The sequence below is a fragment of the Mustela lutreola genome, chromosome 17 (genome assembly GCF_030435805.1).
Source record: "Mustela lutreola isolate mMusLut2 chromosome 17, mMusLut2.pri, whole genome shotgun sequence".
Taxonomy (NCBI): domain Eukaryota; kingdom Metazoa; phylum Chordata; class Mammalia; order Carnivora; family Mustelidae; genus Mustela; species Mustela lutreola.
Window position 1 is genome coordinate 44063792 of NC_081306.1, and position 17530 is coordinate 44081321.

General features: G+C 64.0%; 1 protein-coding gene across 2 annotated transcripts in view; it reads left to right on the top strand.

Moving 5' to 3' along the window:
• Positions 1–920: 920 nt before the first annotated feature.
• GTF2IRD1 (GTF2I repeat domain containing 1) overlaps positions 921–17530 on the top strand; it is a 96243-nt gene continuing 79633 nt past the window's right edge. For both annotated transcript variants that reach the window (XM_059154645.1, XM_059154642.1), the window contains exon 1: positions 921–1055. The gene's annotated coding sequence lies outside the window, so the exon portion shown is untranslated. The remainder of the gene's footprint in view (positions 1056–17530) is intronic.

The following is a 17530-nucleotide window of genomic DNA, read 5'->3' on the forward strand; positions in this document are numbered from 1 at the left end:
TCCTTGTGCCGAGTTCAGATGCCTGGCTCCGGAGAGGATGGGGAATGCGCTCCCGGATTCCAGAGGACTGGCCGGTATGGTAGGGAGGCGGGTGGCAGAAGCCTGAGTCCCGCGATCAGCAGGAGGGCTGCCCAGCCGAGATGGGCCTGGGAGCCTCCGGCCGGGTCTGCGGCGACCTTGGGCATGCCCCTGCCTTCCGTCCCATCTCCGGGGACAAAGGCTGGGAGAGGTGCGTGGACCAGCCACCGGAAGCCAACCTGGGCAAGGTGGGAGTGACCAGCCCCCCGCCTTCAGTCCTCCAGCCGCCGCCGTCGCCGCGCCGGGCGCCGGCCTCCGCTGCGGGGTGTGGGGGGGGCCCTCCCCGCGCCCTGCCGGGTGACCTTGACCCCGCGCCCGGGGGTGGGGGGGCCACTCCCGCGCCCCGGCTTCCTAATCCGGCCCCCCGAAGGGCGCTGGGGAGACCGAGGGGCGTCGCCCGGCAGCCAGGGGGCGCCGAGGCCGCGGGCGCCCCTCCCGCAGGCCCCCCTGGCGGCGGGCGCTGGGGCGGCGGCGCGCGCTCGGGGCGCCGGGGGCGGGGCGGGGGGCGCGGCGCTCCCCCCGCGGTGCCCAGGCCGGGGCGCGGGGCGGGCCGGGCGGGCTAATCCCGTATGTAAATGGCAGCCAATGGAGGGTGGTGTTGCGCGGGGCTGGGATTAGGGCCGGGGCGAATGGCTGGCAATCTTACTGGGATTACAGAACAAAGAGCCTCCCTGCGCTCCCGCTCGCGGCTCCGCTCCCCGCGCCGCGCCCCGCCCTCCGCCGCAGCCCGCGCCGGGGGTGGGGGCCGCCGAGCGCCAGCCCCCCGGCCGGCCCGAGAGCCCCCGCCGCGGCCCCTCCCCGGCCGGCGCCCCGCGCCCCGCGCCCCCCCGCCGCGCCGCCCGCCCGCCCGCCAGCCCTCCGCCGCGCCTTCCCCCATTCTCCCGGATTAATTAAGGCGGCAGCGGCAGGAGGCTGAGTCCTGGCCGCGGGCCGGGGGCCGGGGCGCCGCTGGCAGGAGCGCTTGGGGATCCTCCAAGGTAGGAGAAACTTTTGCGGGGGGCGGGCGCCCGGGCCCTTCTCCCCTTCCCCTCCCACCCCCAGCCCCCGTGGCCCCCGCCCCTCCCCCTCAAGGTGCTCCAGAATCCGGGTCCGGCTTTTGGGTGCCCGGGGAGGCACGTGACTGGGATTATAATTCGGGCCGGGGAGGTCGGGGGTGGGGGGTGGTGGGGGTGGGGGTGGGAGGGAAGGGCCGGCCGCCCCCACCTGCCGGGAGGGGGTGGGAGCCGGGAGCTGTCACCCCCCCCCCCACGAACTCCCGGCCCTCCGGGAGGTGGGGGGCGCCCCGGGGCGGGCGGCGGGCGCCCGCAGGCTGCTGCAGTTGGCGAATGAGGTCAGTCGTGCTGCCCGCGGCGGCGGGTGCCAGTGTGGGAGCGGAGGGGGGCTGGGAAGGCCGCGGGTCCCCGCCCCCCCAACCTCTGCCTCCCTCGGGCTGGGCCTTCCCCTGGCCGGCGCCCCCCCCCCCCCCGTCCCCCCACCCCCCGCAAGCAGGCTGAGTCCAACACTGCGCGGACTGCCCCGGCACGGTGGTTTCTGGCGGGGGTCTCCTGGGAGGGGGCCGGCCTGAGTGGGGGGCCGCTGAACCTCTGGAGGAGGGTGTTGAGGAGTCTCAGGGGGCGGCCGTGGGGGGCCCCCCCGAAGCTTCCAGGAGAGCAAGTTGGGGGTGCCCCGCATGTGGGTGGTCTCTGAGTTCCTGCACTTGGGCAGGGAGGCCTGTGGAGCGCCCCAGGGTGCTTGATGCCCACCCACCCCCACCCCCATCCTGAGTCCCTGGAAAGGATGGGCTTGATGCCTGTCCTGGGCTCCAGCCCCGGCCTGCCGCCAGCCAGAGGAACGATGCCCTGGCCTGGGCCCAGGGCAGAGGGGGGACCTTGCAGCCCAGAGTTCTGCCCTCCTGGCAGTGCTGGAGCCCTGGACATCTGGCCGTGTGACCCAACCTCCCAGGACACCAGGCCTGGAGTGGGAGGCTCCTGTGTCCCCACCACAGCCCGAGTGAGGGGGTCTTGGTGCAGGCCCGCGCGGGAAGCGTCTGCCTCGGATGGAGCGTGGTCCTGGGGGTGTGGGGTGTGGGACTGCCCTGGGATTGCCCCGGCCTGGGAGCAGCGGGGAGGGGCAGGCATGGACATCTAGAGGAGTGGGTGTTTGTGCGCAGGAGGAGGAAGGGGCGGCCAGACGCTGCTCCGACTTCCTCCTGTGGGATTTAGTTGCCCCGTGGCTGGGACTGTGTGCTTCTTGGCACTGCCCCGGTCCTCGGGGCTTGGGAGGTGCCTTTCCAAGCAGCCATTTATTTCAGCAGCGTCATTCCCAAAGGGAAAGGGCATGGTCATCGATTATTTATTCGGAGCAGGAGGTGGCAGCGACTAGGATGCTGGTGGCTGCTGCTGGCGGCTGGCGGGGAAGGTCTGGGTACAGAGGTGGCAGCGACGGGGGTGGTCCGGTGCCCATCCCGAGCCCCCCATGACGGGAAGGGGTTCAGGAGGCTGCGAGGTAGTCGCTGACCTCTTCTGAACAGGGACTGCTGGACCAAGGGACAGACAGGGCTCCGAGGTGACAGGATGTCGGAATCCCTGGCCTGCTTTTGGGATATGAGAGGCGTCAGACCACACCCCATTCCCTCGCCTGCTCTGCCAGTGACCTAGAAAGTTGAGGCTCTGACTCAGAGGGTCCCAGAGGACCCCTGCAGAGGAACCAAGCAAAGGTGGGAACTCTGTGGCCACTCGCTGCCCCGCGCATTGAAAATGCGGGAGACCTGGGGCGGGAGGTCCGGCGGCGGGGTCTCGGAAGACGGCGTTGTAGGGGCCGGCTTAACCCACTTCCTTAGGGCACTGTTCTCTAGGTGCTGGAGGAGGGGTCATTTCCCGTGCAGCAGCGCGTTAATGGCAAATACTTCTTATCTGTTCTGTGAAGGCAGGCTCCGGGAGCCGGGCTAGCGGCCCACACGGCGGCGGTCGTTAGCATTGGATGCTTGGAAGTAGTCGGGAAGGCAGGCATAGTGATAGGGGTCTCGGAGGCAGCTGTTCTAGAAGCCTGTCTCCAGCAGCCGGGGCCTGCACAGTTTGGTGGCAGTCGGATGGTTGGAAGCCCCAGGTGAGGACCTCACGGCCCTGGGGTGGGTGACGACACCCTGGAGCGTTTGTATCCCAAGGGTGACCTTGGAGGCACAGAACGCATCTCCCCGGGCCGTCCCCGTCCTGGGTTGGGGGGTTCCTCGTCTCCAGCTCTCCCCGCTCCTCGACTGGCGCCTTGAATCCCGCAGTTTTCCTGAATGGCCTTTGCACGGGGAAGGCTTCTCTGGCTGTCGTGTCCTCGGGCTGGAATCCCGGGGCCGGCCACGGTGCTACCTCTGTGTCCCCCCCCCCCCGCCATGATGTCCTGTCCTTCCTCTGTCCCAATGGGGATCTCGCTCAAAAGTTCCACATCTGTCCCCCAAGTGCACTAGGGCCAGGGCAGAGATCAAGGCTTGCTTTGGATTCTGTGGTGTCCTGGGGCTGGTCCCCAAGTACTTGTTGAGTGGCTGCTTGAGGGAATGAATGGAATCTGACTTCGGGGCCTTGGCCCACACGGCTGAGCAGTTCCTCCCGTGATCCTCAATCCCTGTCTCCGGGGAAGGCCCCCCCCCCCCATGCAGTGAGGAGAACGCCGGGGTCTTCCCCTGAGCTTCCGGCTCCCCACCCTCCCGGGGCCCCCTCTCCCCATGACCCCAGCCTGTGTCTTCCGTTCACACCACGAGCCTGAGGCTCTGCTCCCTTGATGTCCTCTGTCCTGCGGCTCTCGGCCCTCCGTCCCTACGCTGTCTGTGGGCACCTCTGTGTTGCCTCGACGCCAGGTTCTATGAGACAAGCAGGAGGCCCAGCTCCCCTCAAGGGGCCCCCCGGGAAAGAGACCTGCAGGGTTCATTCACAAACACTGGCAAGCAGGGCAGGACTCGGGGCCAGGGGCTCACGGAACCTTCCGGAAGCGTGTGGGGTCCGGGAGACGTGGACCCTTGGGGCAGCTGCAAGGGCATTCCCAGCAGGAAGAGATGAAGATGGTTGAAGGCAGTGAGATGCCCCCCGTTCTGCGGCGACTTCTGTGTGTGGGTGGTGGGGGTGTCCAGGCGGGGGCCCCAGGGGCCAGGGGGCCGGCTCCCCCTCTCAGCTCCCTGTTGGCAGGCGTGTCTAGCTGGGACTCTGTGATTCTGGTGCTCAGCAGGGAGCTTGCTCTGTCATTTCACACCCAGTGTGGTCCTGGTTGGTGATGGGCAAGGGGCGCAGAGCCCCTGGGGAGAGGGTTGGGGCGGGGTGGGGGCTGACCCCTCCTTCACCGTGACTTGCTACGTGAGCTGTGAGCTGAGTGAGGTTGTACTTCGTCCCTTCCCGGGCTGGGGAGGACGGGTCGGGGTGGGGTGTGTGTCTCAGGCAGAGCTCTTGCTCCTGACCCCCTTCCTCTGGGTCCAGAGCTGGGCCCAGGCCAACCCAGAGCTATGCGTGCCCCCACCTGTCTCCCTCCCTCAGGACCACCTGCTTCTGGTCGCCAGATCTGGCTAATAAAAATAGGGATGCCCGGTTAAATTTGGATTTCGGGTAAGCCACGGATAATGCGGGATTGAGGATGTAACTTACACTGAAGACTGACTTGTTTGTTTCTCTGAAGCTGAACCGGGGTCTGGTATTTTATCTGGCAACCCTACAGCCGTGACCTGCGGGGCCATGGGACCCTTGCGGGCTGCGGAGAGGCTCAGGGCGGGGTTGGGCCTAGAGCTGGGGGGGTCAGGGCTCGACCTAAAGCTTCAGGGATGATCTGGGTGAGTTCGAATCAGGTAGCGCCGCATCTAGTTTCCTTGGCCGGGCTTTCTCTAGTCCGGATCCCCGGTTAGGCTTGGGTGCTGTGGGGGGGATTCAGAGATTCCCCAGTCTGGGAAGTGCTGGTTTTCAGAGATTTCTCTGCCACTGTGGCAGGAGGAGGAGGCAGGGAAGTTGTGGAGTACACTGCATCAGACACCCAAGTTAGGATTTGCAATCCAGATATGCCGAGCCGGCCCTGAGCACCGGGAGGCCGTTGGTGTGATGTCCCCGCTGCAAGGCTTGGAGATCCTGCCTCGGGCGGTAGGGGGGCTGGCGGGGGAGGGTCTCTGCTGGGTTGCATCACAGGCAAGCGGGCCTATCCCCTTGGGGGGGTTGCCTCATTGGTGTGACATCAGCCTCCGGACCATGCTGAGGCCCCGGGAGTGTGGACTGACTGTGGCCAGGAAGTAAGGGGCAGGGTCTTGTGGGCCATGTCCCCTGCCCCCAAGTCCAGGATATGTGCTCACACGTAAAATGAGGAGGATATCCCCATCATCCTGTCTGAGCCTCAGGGGTTATGATTGGGGAGGGGCCTCCAGAACGTGGAAATGTGGGTCACCCCAGTGCAGGGGTGCAGAGATGGTGCGGGAAGCCAGAGAGGTGAGTGGTCCTGGCTCAGGGGCTTAGGGTCCTGGGCAGCCCCTGCAGGTGCCCAGCAGGGCTGTGTAGTTGGAGATGGAGGGCCTGAGCTCATCGCTGGAGGCCAGAACTGGAGATAGTCCTCAGGTGGCCTCTTTCCTGGACCGGGCCAGGCCTGTTTGCCGATTAGGGTCTAAGGCGAGGGCAGGGTGGGGAGTGGTTCAAGGTATATTTTCTGGCTTCTGACAGAAGCAGTATAGAGGGGAGTCCCTCTCTGTCCATCTGTCTGTCTGTCACTCCACTAGCCAGTGGGAAACTTACAGATGCCCCCCTGCCCTCCAGCTCTGCGGGGTCTCAGGTCCTGGCATCTGGCCTGCACGTAGGAGGGGCTCACCCCGCACATTGTTCTGTGTTTCGTCGAGGGATGAGGGAGAGCCAGGGAAAAACCCAAGTTTTAATCCGTGTGCTTTCCAAGGGGTTTGACCATTGTCCACATTCAGGCAGCTCGGCCCCGTCAGGACATGGAACATTCCATCACTCCTGAAAGTTCCCTCGAGCTCCTCTGCAGCCAGCCTCCTACCCTTCCCCAGCCCCTGGCAACCACTGTGTGTTTTCTATTTTCTTTTTCTCTCTCTCTTTTTTTTTTTTTTTTTGCGATTTATTTATTTATTTGAAACAGAGAGAGTACCAGCAGCGGGAGAGGCAGAGGGATAGGGAGAAGCCGGCTCCCCACTGAGCCGGGAGCCCAAGGCGGGGCTCGATCCCAGGGCCCTGGGATCGTGACCTGAGCCGAAGACCGCGGCTTTAACCCACGGAGCCACCCAGGCGCTCGTCTTTCTCTCTTCTTTTTAAGCCACTGTGCATATCTGTCCCTGCAGTGTTTGCTGTTTCCAGAATGTCACCTAAATGCAGTCACACAGAACGTAGCCTGCGTCTGGCTTCATCAACCTTTCGGTGGCTGAGTAAGGTGCCACCGTTGGGTCGTGCCTCATAGCTCTGCCCGCCCTGCGGTGGCAGCGGTGGCGGGGGTCGGGGATACCCGGTTGGCAAAACCCCACCGGGGACCAACCGAGAGGCAGGGGTACCTTTGGCTCATTCATGTTCGCAAAGGCACGGCCTGTGCCCCGTCCCCACCCCCACTGAGTGCTAACCCGGAGCCAGGAGAGGTGCACCCCTCCGTCCGCCGAGCTAGAATTTCATCCTCCGGGTCTGGTGACGCAGCCGGCCCGCGAGCCCCCGATGAAATTACAGCCTGCCCGCGGCCGCGCTCCCATCCACGCAGCCCTCCGCCGTGCAGGTGGGCTCCCGGGACATTGATGCCCTGAGGCCGGGGACAGCTGGGGGGCGGGCGGGGGCAGCCGTCTGGGCCCGGGTGGTGTCTCCCCCATCTCCGGGCGTCCGGGTTTCCTGGCCGTGTGTCCCTGATCTCCACTCCTGCGTTCTTTTAGCTCGGGGTCGAACGTCTCTGTTTGTCTAAAACAAGGCCAGGGCATGTTCGGGGAGGGGGGGTGGGCAGGAGGGGCCACTGAGGCCGGCGTCCCGGTCAGGAGCGTGATTAGGGCCCCCTAGGAGGGGGCTGTGTGACATCGGGCAAGTGACGTCTGATCTCTGTGCTTGGGTTTGGTCATCTGCAGACGGGACAGTGGGGCCAGCGAGGGGCTCAGCTGTGGTCACACAGGCCGGTGGGCCTCCACGGAGCCTGCAGGGTATGGGGGGGGGGCTGCTGACTGGGAGGGGGTGGGGACAGGCAGGCCTCCACTTGAGTAGGGCCACTTGTAGCCACTTTACCTGTTAGGGTTCTAAGGAAAGACATTTGCCGCCCACCTTTGCCCGTGGTCCGCGCGGCATGGACAGCGGCCGTTCTGAACACTTCCGCGGGCATCACTGAGATTTCGGTTCGTCACAGAAGCTTCTAGTCCAGCCGATTCCCGCTCTGCGGCGTGCCCACTGTCCACCGTGTGAGGTGGACGGCTGCCGAGTCGGCTGAGCCTCGGTTTGACCATCTGAGAAGGGGGAAGACAGCAGTACCTTGCGGGGTCGTGGCTAGGTGGCCTGAACGGCGGCGTCTCCCACCAGGAGGTTGGCGGCCCCCCAGGGCACGTGCACCCCGCAGGAGAGGGAGCCCCTGGGGTGCGAACGTGGCCCGCGTGGCTGTCTGGAGAGACGGGAGGGGTATTAACTTTGTTTTTGGTAAATGAGTCATTTGTTTTTCCTGGGGAGCTCGACAGCCCCCAGGAACCCCTCCCCTGGCCTGGTCTAGAGGCCTGCACCCCTCAGTCCGACCCTTGGGCTGTCCTTGGTGGGAGCCTGGAGCAGGCGAGGCCCAGATGTGGGTGCTCCTGGGTGGCTCTCTGGCGCTGCCCGCCCACCCACCCAGCTCCAAGGTGGTCCCAGCGGGCTCCAGGGGAGTCTTATGACTGGGCCGGTCTGGTGTCTCTCTCGTGTTTATCCAGGAGCTGGTTTTTCAGGTGTGCCGGCTTTTGGCAGAGGCCCAGGTGGGGGGAACTAGGGCCTTTGGGAAGGGGGGTGTGTGCGCCTGGCTTCCGGCTAGGGGTTCAGGCCTCTGGGCTGGGGAGTGACCACCTCCTCTATCTGGTCTGGTCCATGGTCCTGCACATCCCAGGGACGGATGCCCTTCCTCGCCCCGGGTCAGAGGCCAGTGCCCCGCCTTGGGGCTCCTTTACCTGCCTCAAGGCTTCTCCACTTGCCACCAGGGACGCCAGGGAACTGGCAGGGCCTTTGAAACCAGACAGACATGGGTTCAAGTCCCAGTCTGATTGCCTTCGTGCTGTGTGATCTCAGGCAAGTGACTTGACCTCTCTGAGCCTCACCAGAACAAACGAGGGGGCTTCTCCCTGCGTTGCGGTGCTCCGGGGGAAGCTGGGTGCCCTTCCGTTCAGGCGTGTTTCCTCACCTAGTCTCAGGATGACCCCAGGGTCTCGCTGTCTGGGGGCCCCGGCCCTGCCCGGAGACCAGCCGGATGCTGTCCTTCCGTGCCGTGCTCTTCCCTCCTCTGCCCGTGGAGCCTGGAGCATGCCGTGCCTCGGTTTCTGTTTTTGCGAGCTGGGAAAACCCCAGGGTGGACCTGGTTCGATCCCTGGGGCTGGGGCTCTGCAGGGTCAGGGGCCCTGTGGCGGGTTTGTGGAGATCCCTCTTCCCTTTGGGATATGCCTGAGGGCAGCCTGTGAGAGGTGACTTTTCACTGGCCCCTGGAGGATGGGTCGGGGTTTGGACCCAAGAGTAGTCTGGGACGAGCATCGCAAGTGCAGGTGTGGAGGGGGCGGAAGCGGGGAGTTTGGGGGGCGCAGCAGCGTACGGGTCTCGAGGCAGGAGGGTCAGGGATGGCGCTGTGGCCCGGTGCCCGTTTCCCGGCGGGGCCCCGCTCGGGGCATTGTGTGGGGTCCCGGCAAAGACCTTCCTCTGGCTACCCCACTCCAAGACTGGGCACGGCCAGGCCCTGGCCTGTTTCCGTGCCAGCCCAGTGAGCTTCCCTGGGTGTCTAGAACATACGGCGCTTCCGTCTGGCCTGCCTGTGTGCTGGTGCTCCTCCCGGGAACGGACGTGGTGCTCCCTGTGCGTTTCACCAGGCTGCGTGTTACTTGCGGGTCTCGGCCCGGGTGGCCCTTTTCTCTGGGAGCCTTCCCTGTGCTCCCTTCCAGGGCTGTGCCAGGCGCCCCTCCTCTGGGTTCCTGCAGTCCCCGAATGTCCCCCAGCATGGCCCTGTGTTCCGGCCGTTCTTGGACTTTCCTGTCACCCTCCGTTGGGTCCGTGCCTTGATGCCTTGTCCGTCCACCTCCCTGGCAGGGGGGGGGGGGGACGACACTGTGTCTCCCGGGGCCTGGGTGCAGCCCAGTCTTGCGGGGGGAGGGTCCCTTCTGCAAAGGGCAGCTGGTGTGTGCGTGTGTGTGTGTGGAGGGAGCACAAGTGTGTAGCGTCAGGACAGTTAATCCCCTGGGCTATTTAGACACACACGCTTGTGTGCGTGCACGTGGGTGTGTATGTGCCTGTGCACGTGGGTGTGGCATTCCAGGGGCCGCCGGGGGTGACCGGCTGGAATAACCTGGCGTTTCGCTGAGTCCCGACCCCCAGCCTGGCACCGGTGCTGCCCGTGTGCAAAGCCCCTCGAGTCCCGGCAGGTGGCACTGGGGAACGAGGCTGCTGGTTAGGGGCACGCTTGGCTCCAGGGGATCCAAAACCTCACCCGACCAGCTTTGATGGGGGCTCAGAAATGAGCCTCTAGCTTGTCGGATTGTCAAAGCGCCTTTAAAAATTATTTTCTAGGAAGCATGCGCTGAAGTGCACTTTCCAAGTCGTATGCTCTCCATCGCTCATTTCAGGGCATTTCATCACCCGGGAAAGAAATCCCGACCCGCGGAGGAGTCGGCCCTCCACTCCCCTCGCCCCCCCCAGCCCCTGGCAACCACCGACTCACGTTCTGTCCCTGCAGACTTGCCTCTTCTGGATGTTTCACGTCCATGGAATACCATGACCCGTGGCTTCCGTGCCCGGCTCCTTTCCCTCTGCATCGCGTTTTTGAGGTTCATCCGTGCTGTGGCCGGTGTCAGAGGTCTATTCCTTTTTTTGGCTGAATAATATTCCCTTGTGAGACTGGACCACCTCTTGCTTCTCCATTCATTGGTTGAGGGACATCGGGGTTGTTTCCCTTTCTGGCTGTTGTGAATAGCGCCGCTGCCAGCGGTTGTGTACGAGCTTTTGTGTGAACTGTCCTCTCTGTTCCCCTGGCTAATCTCCTGTGAGTGGGCTCGCTGGGTTATGATGGCAGTGTCGTGTTCAGCATACCGAGGAACTGCGTGGCTGCTTTCTGACGTGGCTGCACCGTTTTTCATTCCCACTGGCAGTGAATGCGAATGCGGGTTCCAGTTCCTCTGCCTCTTTATCACAGAATGGCTGCATCCCTTCCAGCGGTCACACCCATGGTCCAGATGGAGAGAAGGAGTGAGGGCAGAGTGCTTCTCTCAAAGCTTTGCCTTCACGCATGCTCTCCTCGGGAGCGTCTCCAGTTTCGCACAGGTCAGACTCTGGTCCTGCGGTGCCGCCTAACTACAAGGGAACTGGGAAGATAGAGACGTGCCTATTGGGGAGGAAGGGGATTGGGAATGCCGGTGGGCAGGCATTGCTCCTCTTTGCCCCTCATGGCCCAGACCGATGTGGACATCTGCATTTCTCCAGGAACGTGAAGAGGGATATGGAGCACCCTCTGCCCCCAACAATCAGGGCAGGGACTTAGATCATGGGCACTTGGCTCTTACGCGGCCCAGAGTTACCACAGCCCATCTGGGGGCTTGTGGGGATCCCACTTTGTGGAGGGCGGTGGGTGCCCTCACCCCAGAGACCTCCTTTCTGCTTAGCCCAGGAGGCCTGTAGCCCAGGGCTCACGCGAATCTGCCTCAGGGCCTTTGCTCCTCCCCTCTGTGCATCCAGCTATGGAACGTCTGGCCTGGACTAGACCCCAGACACGGCTGGTGGGAGTAAGGTGGCATGGCCATTTTTGGAAAACGGTCTATTTATTATTTGCGTGGACATATAATCACATCGTGAAATTCACCGTCTTAAAGTATTCTGCCCAGTGGCTTTTCGTGCAGTCACAAGTTGTACGACCGTCACCGCTGTCTCATTCCAGAAGAACTTTTATCACCCCCGAAAGAAACCCCCGACCCATTAGCAGTTCCTCCCCACTTTCCCCCACACTCCCAGCCCCTTAGCAACCGCTGCTCGTGTCTCTGTGGATTTGGGGGCACCTATTGGTGAAATTAAAACATACGACTCGCCACGGGACCCGGCAGTTCTGGTCCTTGGGATTTACCCAAGGGAAACGAAAACTAAGGTTTACATAAGAACCTGAAGAAGAGAAATGTATCGGAAGCGCCTTTCTTCATCATTGCCTCACGTGGGGGACAATCTCAGTGTCCGGCCGGGGCGGGGGTGTGTGTGGCTAAGCAAACCCCGACGTCAGCCTGTGGGGTACGAGTCAGCGTTAAAAAGCAACACACAGCACGGGTGCTGGCAGGTAGCAGACCCAGAAAGCCAGGCCCCGTGGTGTTTGCGTGACAGCTGGGAAGATGCAAAACGAAGGGACCCGGAGTTGCATGGGGGGGGGGGGTTGACGGGGGGCGTGGAGGAACTTGAGGCGCTGATGGGGCTGCCCTGTGTCTTGATTGTGGTGGCCGTTATAAGAGGTAGCATCCTTAAAAACTCACCCAGCTCTGCCAGAGTGTGAATTTCCACGGGTGCATGTTGCCCCTCAGTTTCAGAAAGCCAGCCTGAACCTGCTCTGGCCTTTCCCCGTTAACCGCTGTGCAGGGTGAGCCCGTCCATCTACGTTAGCGGGTGCCGGTCCTCCGTAGACACAGGACTGTTGGGTCTGGGGCTTTCAGATTGGCTCATGGAACGCATGTCAGCGCCCCCTCCCGCCGCTGTCCTCGGGCCCCCTTCTACCTCTGCTGCTTGCGAGCCCCCTGGATGGCCTCTGCCGTGCCCTGTGCCTTAGATCCACGAACCATTAGAACTGGAAGGGACCTCAGAATAGGTGAACGACCTTTCCTTTTCGGGTGGCGGAGCGGAGGCCAGGGCTGGGAAGGCATTGGGCCGATTCCAGGATTACGAGAGTCAGGATCCAAAACCACATCTCATGACTCCTGGGCTGGGACTCCTTGCCTTCCTGGGGCGCGCGCCTGGAGCCTCCCTTGTCTGCCGGTTCCTGGAGACTGGGCGGGCACATCGAGGCCAGACGGCTGGCGGGAGGCTTTGGGGCAGCGCGTGGCTGAAGGCAGGGCTTGGGGGGTGGGTCAGGGCCTCTAAGACACCCCAGATGAGGAGAGAAGGGAGTGTCGCGCAGGGTGGCTGGAGGTGGAACATGACGCGTAGGACTGGCCGGTGGCCCCCAGGGACAGGCAACAGACAGGGGTGCTGGCTTCTGCCCTGGAAACCTGTGGCATCGGGGTAACCCCGAAGCCCCATTATGGGTCCAGGTAAATCCAGCAGCCCTGGTCCCAGGGGCTGGCAGGGTGAGGCTGACAGTGGAGAGAGCCCAGGAGACCTGACCGGGAGCAGGTGGGGTGTCGTGGGTGGTGGCCCTCCTCCGAGGGGTGGGTCTGGTCTCAGAGAGGCAGGCCCCGGGTTTCTCCTGGTGTTGATGTAGAGTCACTGCTGTGTGGGCTGTGTCCCCCCCTCGACGCACGGCTGAGAGGTCTGGAGGCTATTGGGAGGGTGGGCCCGGGGGAGGGGACAGGCAGGTCGGTCTGCCGCACGGAGCTGGAGCTGGCTCCCAGCCAGGTTCGTGTCAGCCGCCTCAGAGAGCCAGCTCAGAGCTGTGTCCGCCCCACGAGGTGGGTTCTCACGCTGCAGTCCTTGGAAAGCCAGCGGCTGCCTTGGAGGGGGACATGAGGATGCCAGGAGTAAGGCCCCAGACCCCTCCCCACCCAGCTGCACCTCTGCGGGGGCCACAGCTTTGGAAGAGGACTGGCTCTCTGATCCCAGGCTTCGATGGGGGTCCTTTCGGGGCAGGAAACCAGGGACCCCCTGCTCCCAGGCGTGGGGGCTCTGTGCTGCTGTAGATGGGTGGCGGGTGACCTGAGGGTCTGGGGTCTGTTGCGGGCAGGCAGTTCCTGGAATCCTGCCCTCCTTGGTCTGTAACTACCCCCACCGTCTTGGCCCATGATCTTGGCAGCACAGGACCCTTTCCTGGGGCCTCAGCCCTGTTTGTGGCTCGGAAAATGAGGTCTCCATACTTTGGGGTCCCTTCTGGTTTAGGACTCCCAGGGCCTCCCGGAAGGCCTCTACCCCCAGACAGGAAGCCTGGCCCCTTTCCTGAAGCTCCTCACCCTCTGGGGGAGGCAGAAAAGGAGTTTGTGTTAAGTAGGCCTTCTGAGAGTATCTGCGTGCTGTTGTGGGGCAGCGAGGGGGGTCTGGGGGTGCTGCTTTGCGGGTGTTGTCTTGGGTTGGGTGCGATGTTGCTTCTCTAGCAGACTTGGCTTTGACTCTACTGGCTGTGTGACCTTGGGCAAGTTACTCAGCCTCTCTGAGCATCCCCATTCTCACCTGTCAAACGGCAAGAAAGCCACTGGGCTCTAGGTTTGCTGCGGAGGCCTGAAAGGGTGCCCACAGCACAGCCCTGGCCAGGCGTGTGGCTGCCAGTGGTGATGAGAGCCTAACGTGCCGTGGCGCCTCAGCTTCGCCCGAGGCCAAGGTAGGACTTGGATAGAAAGTCTCTGCTGGGCCTTGCCTTCACCTCCTACTGCTGCTCTGTGAGGGAGGAAGCCGCAGGGAGCTGTGGATGTCCGTCCTTGTTGGAGGCAGAGACTGAGGCCCAGGGAGGGGAGGCAGGTTGCCCAGCATCACACAGCCCCTGGGTCGGCTGAGCCTTGACTGGACCCACATCTCACAAGGACTGGCCTGCACCCTTGGGCTTTGGTGAGGGGCTGCTGTGTCCTGGGTCTCCGGGTCCTAGGGAGGAGATGGCGCGGCCTGGGCTGGGCTCCTCCAGATTTTCCCGTCCCCGGGAGGGCTCTGCAGAATCCCACCACCTGGCCAGAGCTCCAGGCGGGCCTGGCTTGCCGCCGTGGCTCAGATCGAGGTGGTCAGGCTCTCCTCGCCCGCGTGAGGGAGTGGTGAGCACAGAGCAGGGCCGTCGTGAGTGTTGACACATGAGCACGTAGGCTTTGGGGTCGCAGGCCGGGGAGACGGCGTGAACATGGCCACGGCGCCTGCTCCCCCACTGGGGTTCTTGTATAATCACGGGAAGGTCACCGCACCTCCAACGTCCAGCGCAGGAGGGATGGTCCCTGCCCCCGTCCTGCCTCTCTCCTGGGGGTCCTAGGGCCACCGATGCGATGGAGTGTCAAAGCTGTGATGGAAGCCGGGGGTGCCCTTGCGTGTCTTTGTCTGTGTCCGAGACCCTCCAGCCACAACATAAAGTGTGTCATCCCCCAGGGACCAGGTCATTACCGGGAGCCAGCCCCCGACCCAGCAGGTGGCGGCAGGGACTTAAGTAGGATGCCCTGGGACAGTCCCGGGTGGATGCTGAAGTATTTGTGGAAGGGGAGGGGCGGGGCGCAGGTGGGCAGGAGCTCTGACGCATGCGCACACCCGCCCGCGGGCCTGGAGGGCGTCCAGGCAGCAGGTACATCTGACAAATACCTCCAAACGGGGACAGCCTCCTCGCTCCAAGGCCCCCACCACTTACAACTTCCAGACTCTGGGAGCTCCAGGGCCGGGATCCGGCCTGGGGCATACAGGTGCCCGATGGGGCCCCTGTGATGAGTGGGTGCCCTCGCGGCCGAGAGATGGGTATGCCGCCCTCGCCCCCGGGGACGCATGGGCCCCGGACTGGCACCGGCAGGGGAGCTCCTGGAATGGGGAGCGTGGGGGGAAGGGGTCCTGCAGGCTCTGGTGCTGGGATTTAAAGGAGCCAGCAGCAAGAGGTGTGGGGTCGGAGGGCATGGGGGCTGGGAGCATTGGAGGTGGGGGCAGGGCGGCTGTGATGACTGCCGTGGGCTGCCCAGGTGTGGGGGCCAGATGCCCGGGGAGGGGGCGGGGTGGTCCCTTCACCTGCGGTGGAGGATAAGAAGGTCCTCGGAGAAATTGCCAAAGGGCCAGTTGAGCCCTGTTTTGGGGTGGTGTCTGGAGTTAGAAGCTGCCCCCCTGCCAGCCTTCCCTGGGACCCCTGGGAACCCGCACCCCCAGCCGCCTGGGCTGAGGGGCTGGCCAGCCGCAGGAGGGGGGAGGGAGCTAGCTGGCTGGGGTGGGAACCTGGGAGCCAGAGCCCTGGGATTAGATCACCCACCGTGATTAGCTTTTTCCCGTCCAGCCTTTTCCCGACAAGAAAGGGCCTGATGCTCCGCATCCCCATTGCTCATCCTTCTCAGAAGGCCTGTTTACGTCTGGCAAAGGGGGCTCTGGGGAGACGCGATCGCCCCAGGGGCTGGCACCACCCCAGTGCTGGCTCCTTCCCACCGTCTCCTGACGCCCAGCCCCCAAGCGCTCGGGGCGCTTAAGAACCCAAACACACTTTCACTGTGTGCACGGCCAAGGGTCAGCCCAAATGGAGCAGGGCGGGGGTGGGGGGGACAGGTGCCGGGGTCCCCTGATTCCCAGCCGGCTGCCGGGCCTGCGTTCCCCGCCCCCGGGGCCCTCTCACGCCCGGGAACAGACGCACCCCTGTGCTGCCTGAGCTCACCCAGAGTGCACGGGACCCAGTGATGTCAGGGCCGGACAGCAGCGCCGCCGCCGCGCCTTTAATGAGCGCCTGTGGTCTCCGGGCTCCATGCCAGACGCTCCTCTCGCTTCAGCGCGCCGTCCTCGAAATGCTGAGGGCAGCAGAGTTGGTGGCACAGGTTCGCTCACAAGGAAACTGAGGCATGACGCGTCGGCCTCCCTTGACGACACAAGCCGCTGGTCAGCCTGGGGCAGACGGGGCGGCAGGGGGACCCCACGTAGCGGGGCTGGAAGTGCCTGGGGAGGGCCGTGGAGGCCCAGGATGGTCTGGTTCGGCGCGGCTTCATTTTGCGGTCCCCACACTGACCTCCTCTGAGCCCCTTGTTCGCCTCCCGAGCAAGGGTGTGTGGCGGGTGCTGTGGTCCTGGAGCCCAGCCCGTGTGGGCATGTCCTGCGGGTGAGACCACCCCCTCCCTCGGCTGGCTTGTGGTTTCCCTCTCCTGTCCTGTGCACACCTCCCTGTCCAGGGGAAGGAAGCCACCGTGGGGCGGGGACCCTCCATCGTCCTAGACCACCAGAGGGCCTGGGCGGAGAGGCCCAGATCTTTGACCTTCCCATGTCCTCGCTTGCCCTCTGACTTCTCCGCTGCGCTGCGTTGTTCCGGGGCCTCTGCTGCTCCTGCATCTCTCAGATTTCAAGCCTTGAGCCCGGAGCCCCCCACCTCGCCCCCAGCCCCGATCAGGTTACAGGTGGCCCTCCTGACCGAGACGCTGCCTCTTGGGGCCCCCCCCCCCGCCTTTTTGTCCCCTGCTGAGCCAGGGGCACCGTCACCCACCCCATCATCAGAACCAGAAACGTCATTTCAGGTGGCCCCTCCTGGGAGCTCCCCTGTCCACGCTGACACAAACCTCTGCCCTTTCCTGGGTCGCAGACCCGCTCTCCTCCGTCCTCCTGCTGCCCTCGGCCTCAGACCTGCCCATCTCTGGCCCGGACCACTGCAGAAGCTTCAGAACTACCCGCTCCCCGGGTGTGGAGCCCTGTCTGCCCAGTCCTGCCGGGACCCCCCCCCCCCCAAAAAAAAACCTGACCACATCTTGCCCTTGCTCCAAACTCCGCAGTGATTCCCGCCCCCTCGGTGACAACCTTTTGAAGTCCCTGACCTGGCGTCCATGGCAGAGGCCGGCTCTCTGCCCACCACTTCCTGCTCCTTCCCGGCCCTTCCAGCCACATGGGGCCAGCCCCCCCCCCAGCCCCCCACCCCCGGTCTGGCCTAGCCGAGACACAACGTGGGTGGCTGGGCTGCTGCTTGGGCTTCCCGGGCAGCCGGTAATTTGGCAGCCTTCAGACGGGTCTCGCCGTGTTTGCTCAGCATCTCTTGGCTGGGCGGGGGCGCCAGGGTGCGGGGCGGGCAGCGTGGTCATCCTCCCTGGGCCCGGCTCCCCTGTGGCGTGACGTCCTGCTCGGCTCAGGTGTCACCTCTTCCAAGGAGCCTCCCCTGACTTCCTCACCTGCTAGCCTGGGCTTCTTGCAAGTTCCTTATTTTTACCTTTAACTGACGCGTAACTTACCGTAAAACGTGGACATTGCAAGTGTCTAGCGTGACGAGTTTCTACCTGCGTCGGCATCCCCCAACCGCCATTTCAATTAAGATGTATCACAGTGTTTTAATCTTTTTTTCTTAATAGCCTATTTTATTGTCATTGTCCAAGCCCCCCCCCTTCCCCCACCTGGGACTCTCAGGGGCAGGAGCGCCTGCCGTGGGTGTCGTGGGGTGTCCAACGAAGTGTGTGGTGGCCACATCCCATGTGTGTGGCCACGAGGGGGCTTGTGGCCGGGGCTGTGGGCCTGTAAGGTCAGACACCCCGTCCTCTGCTGGGACA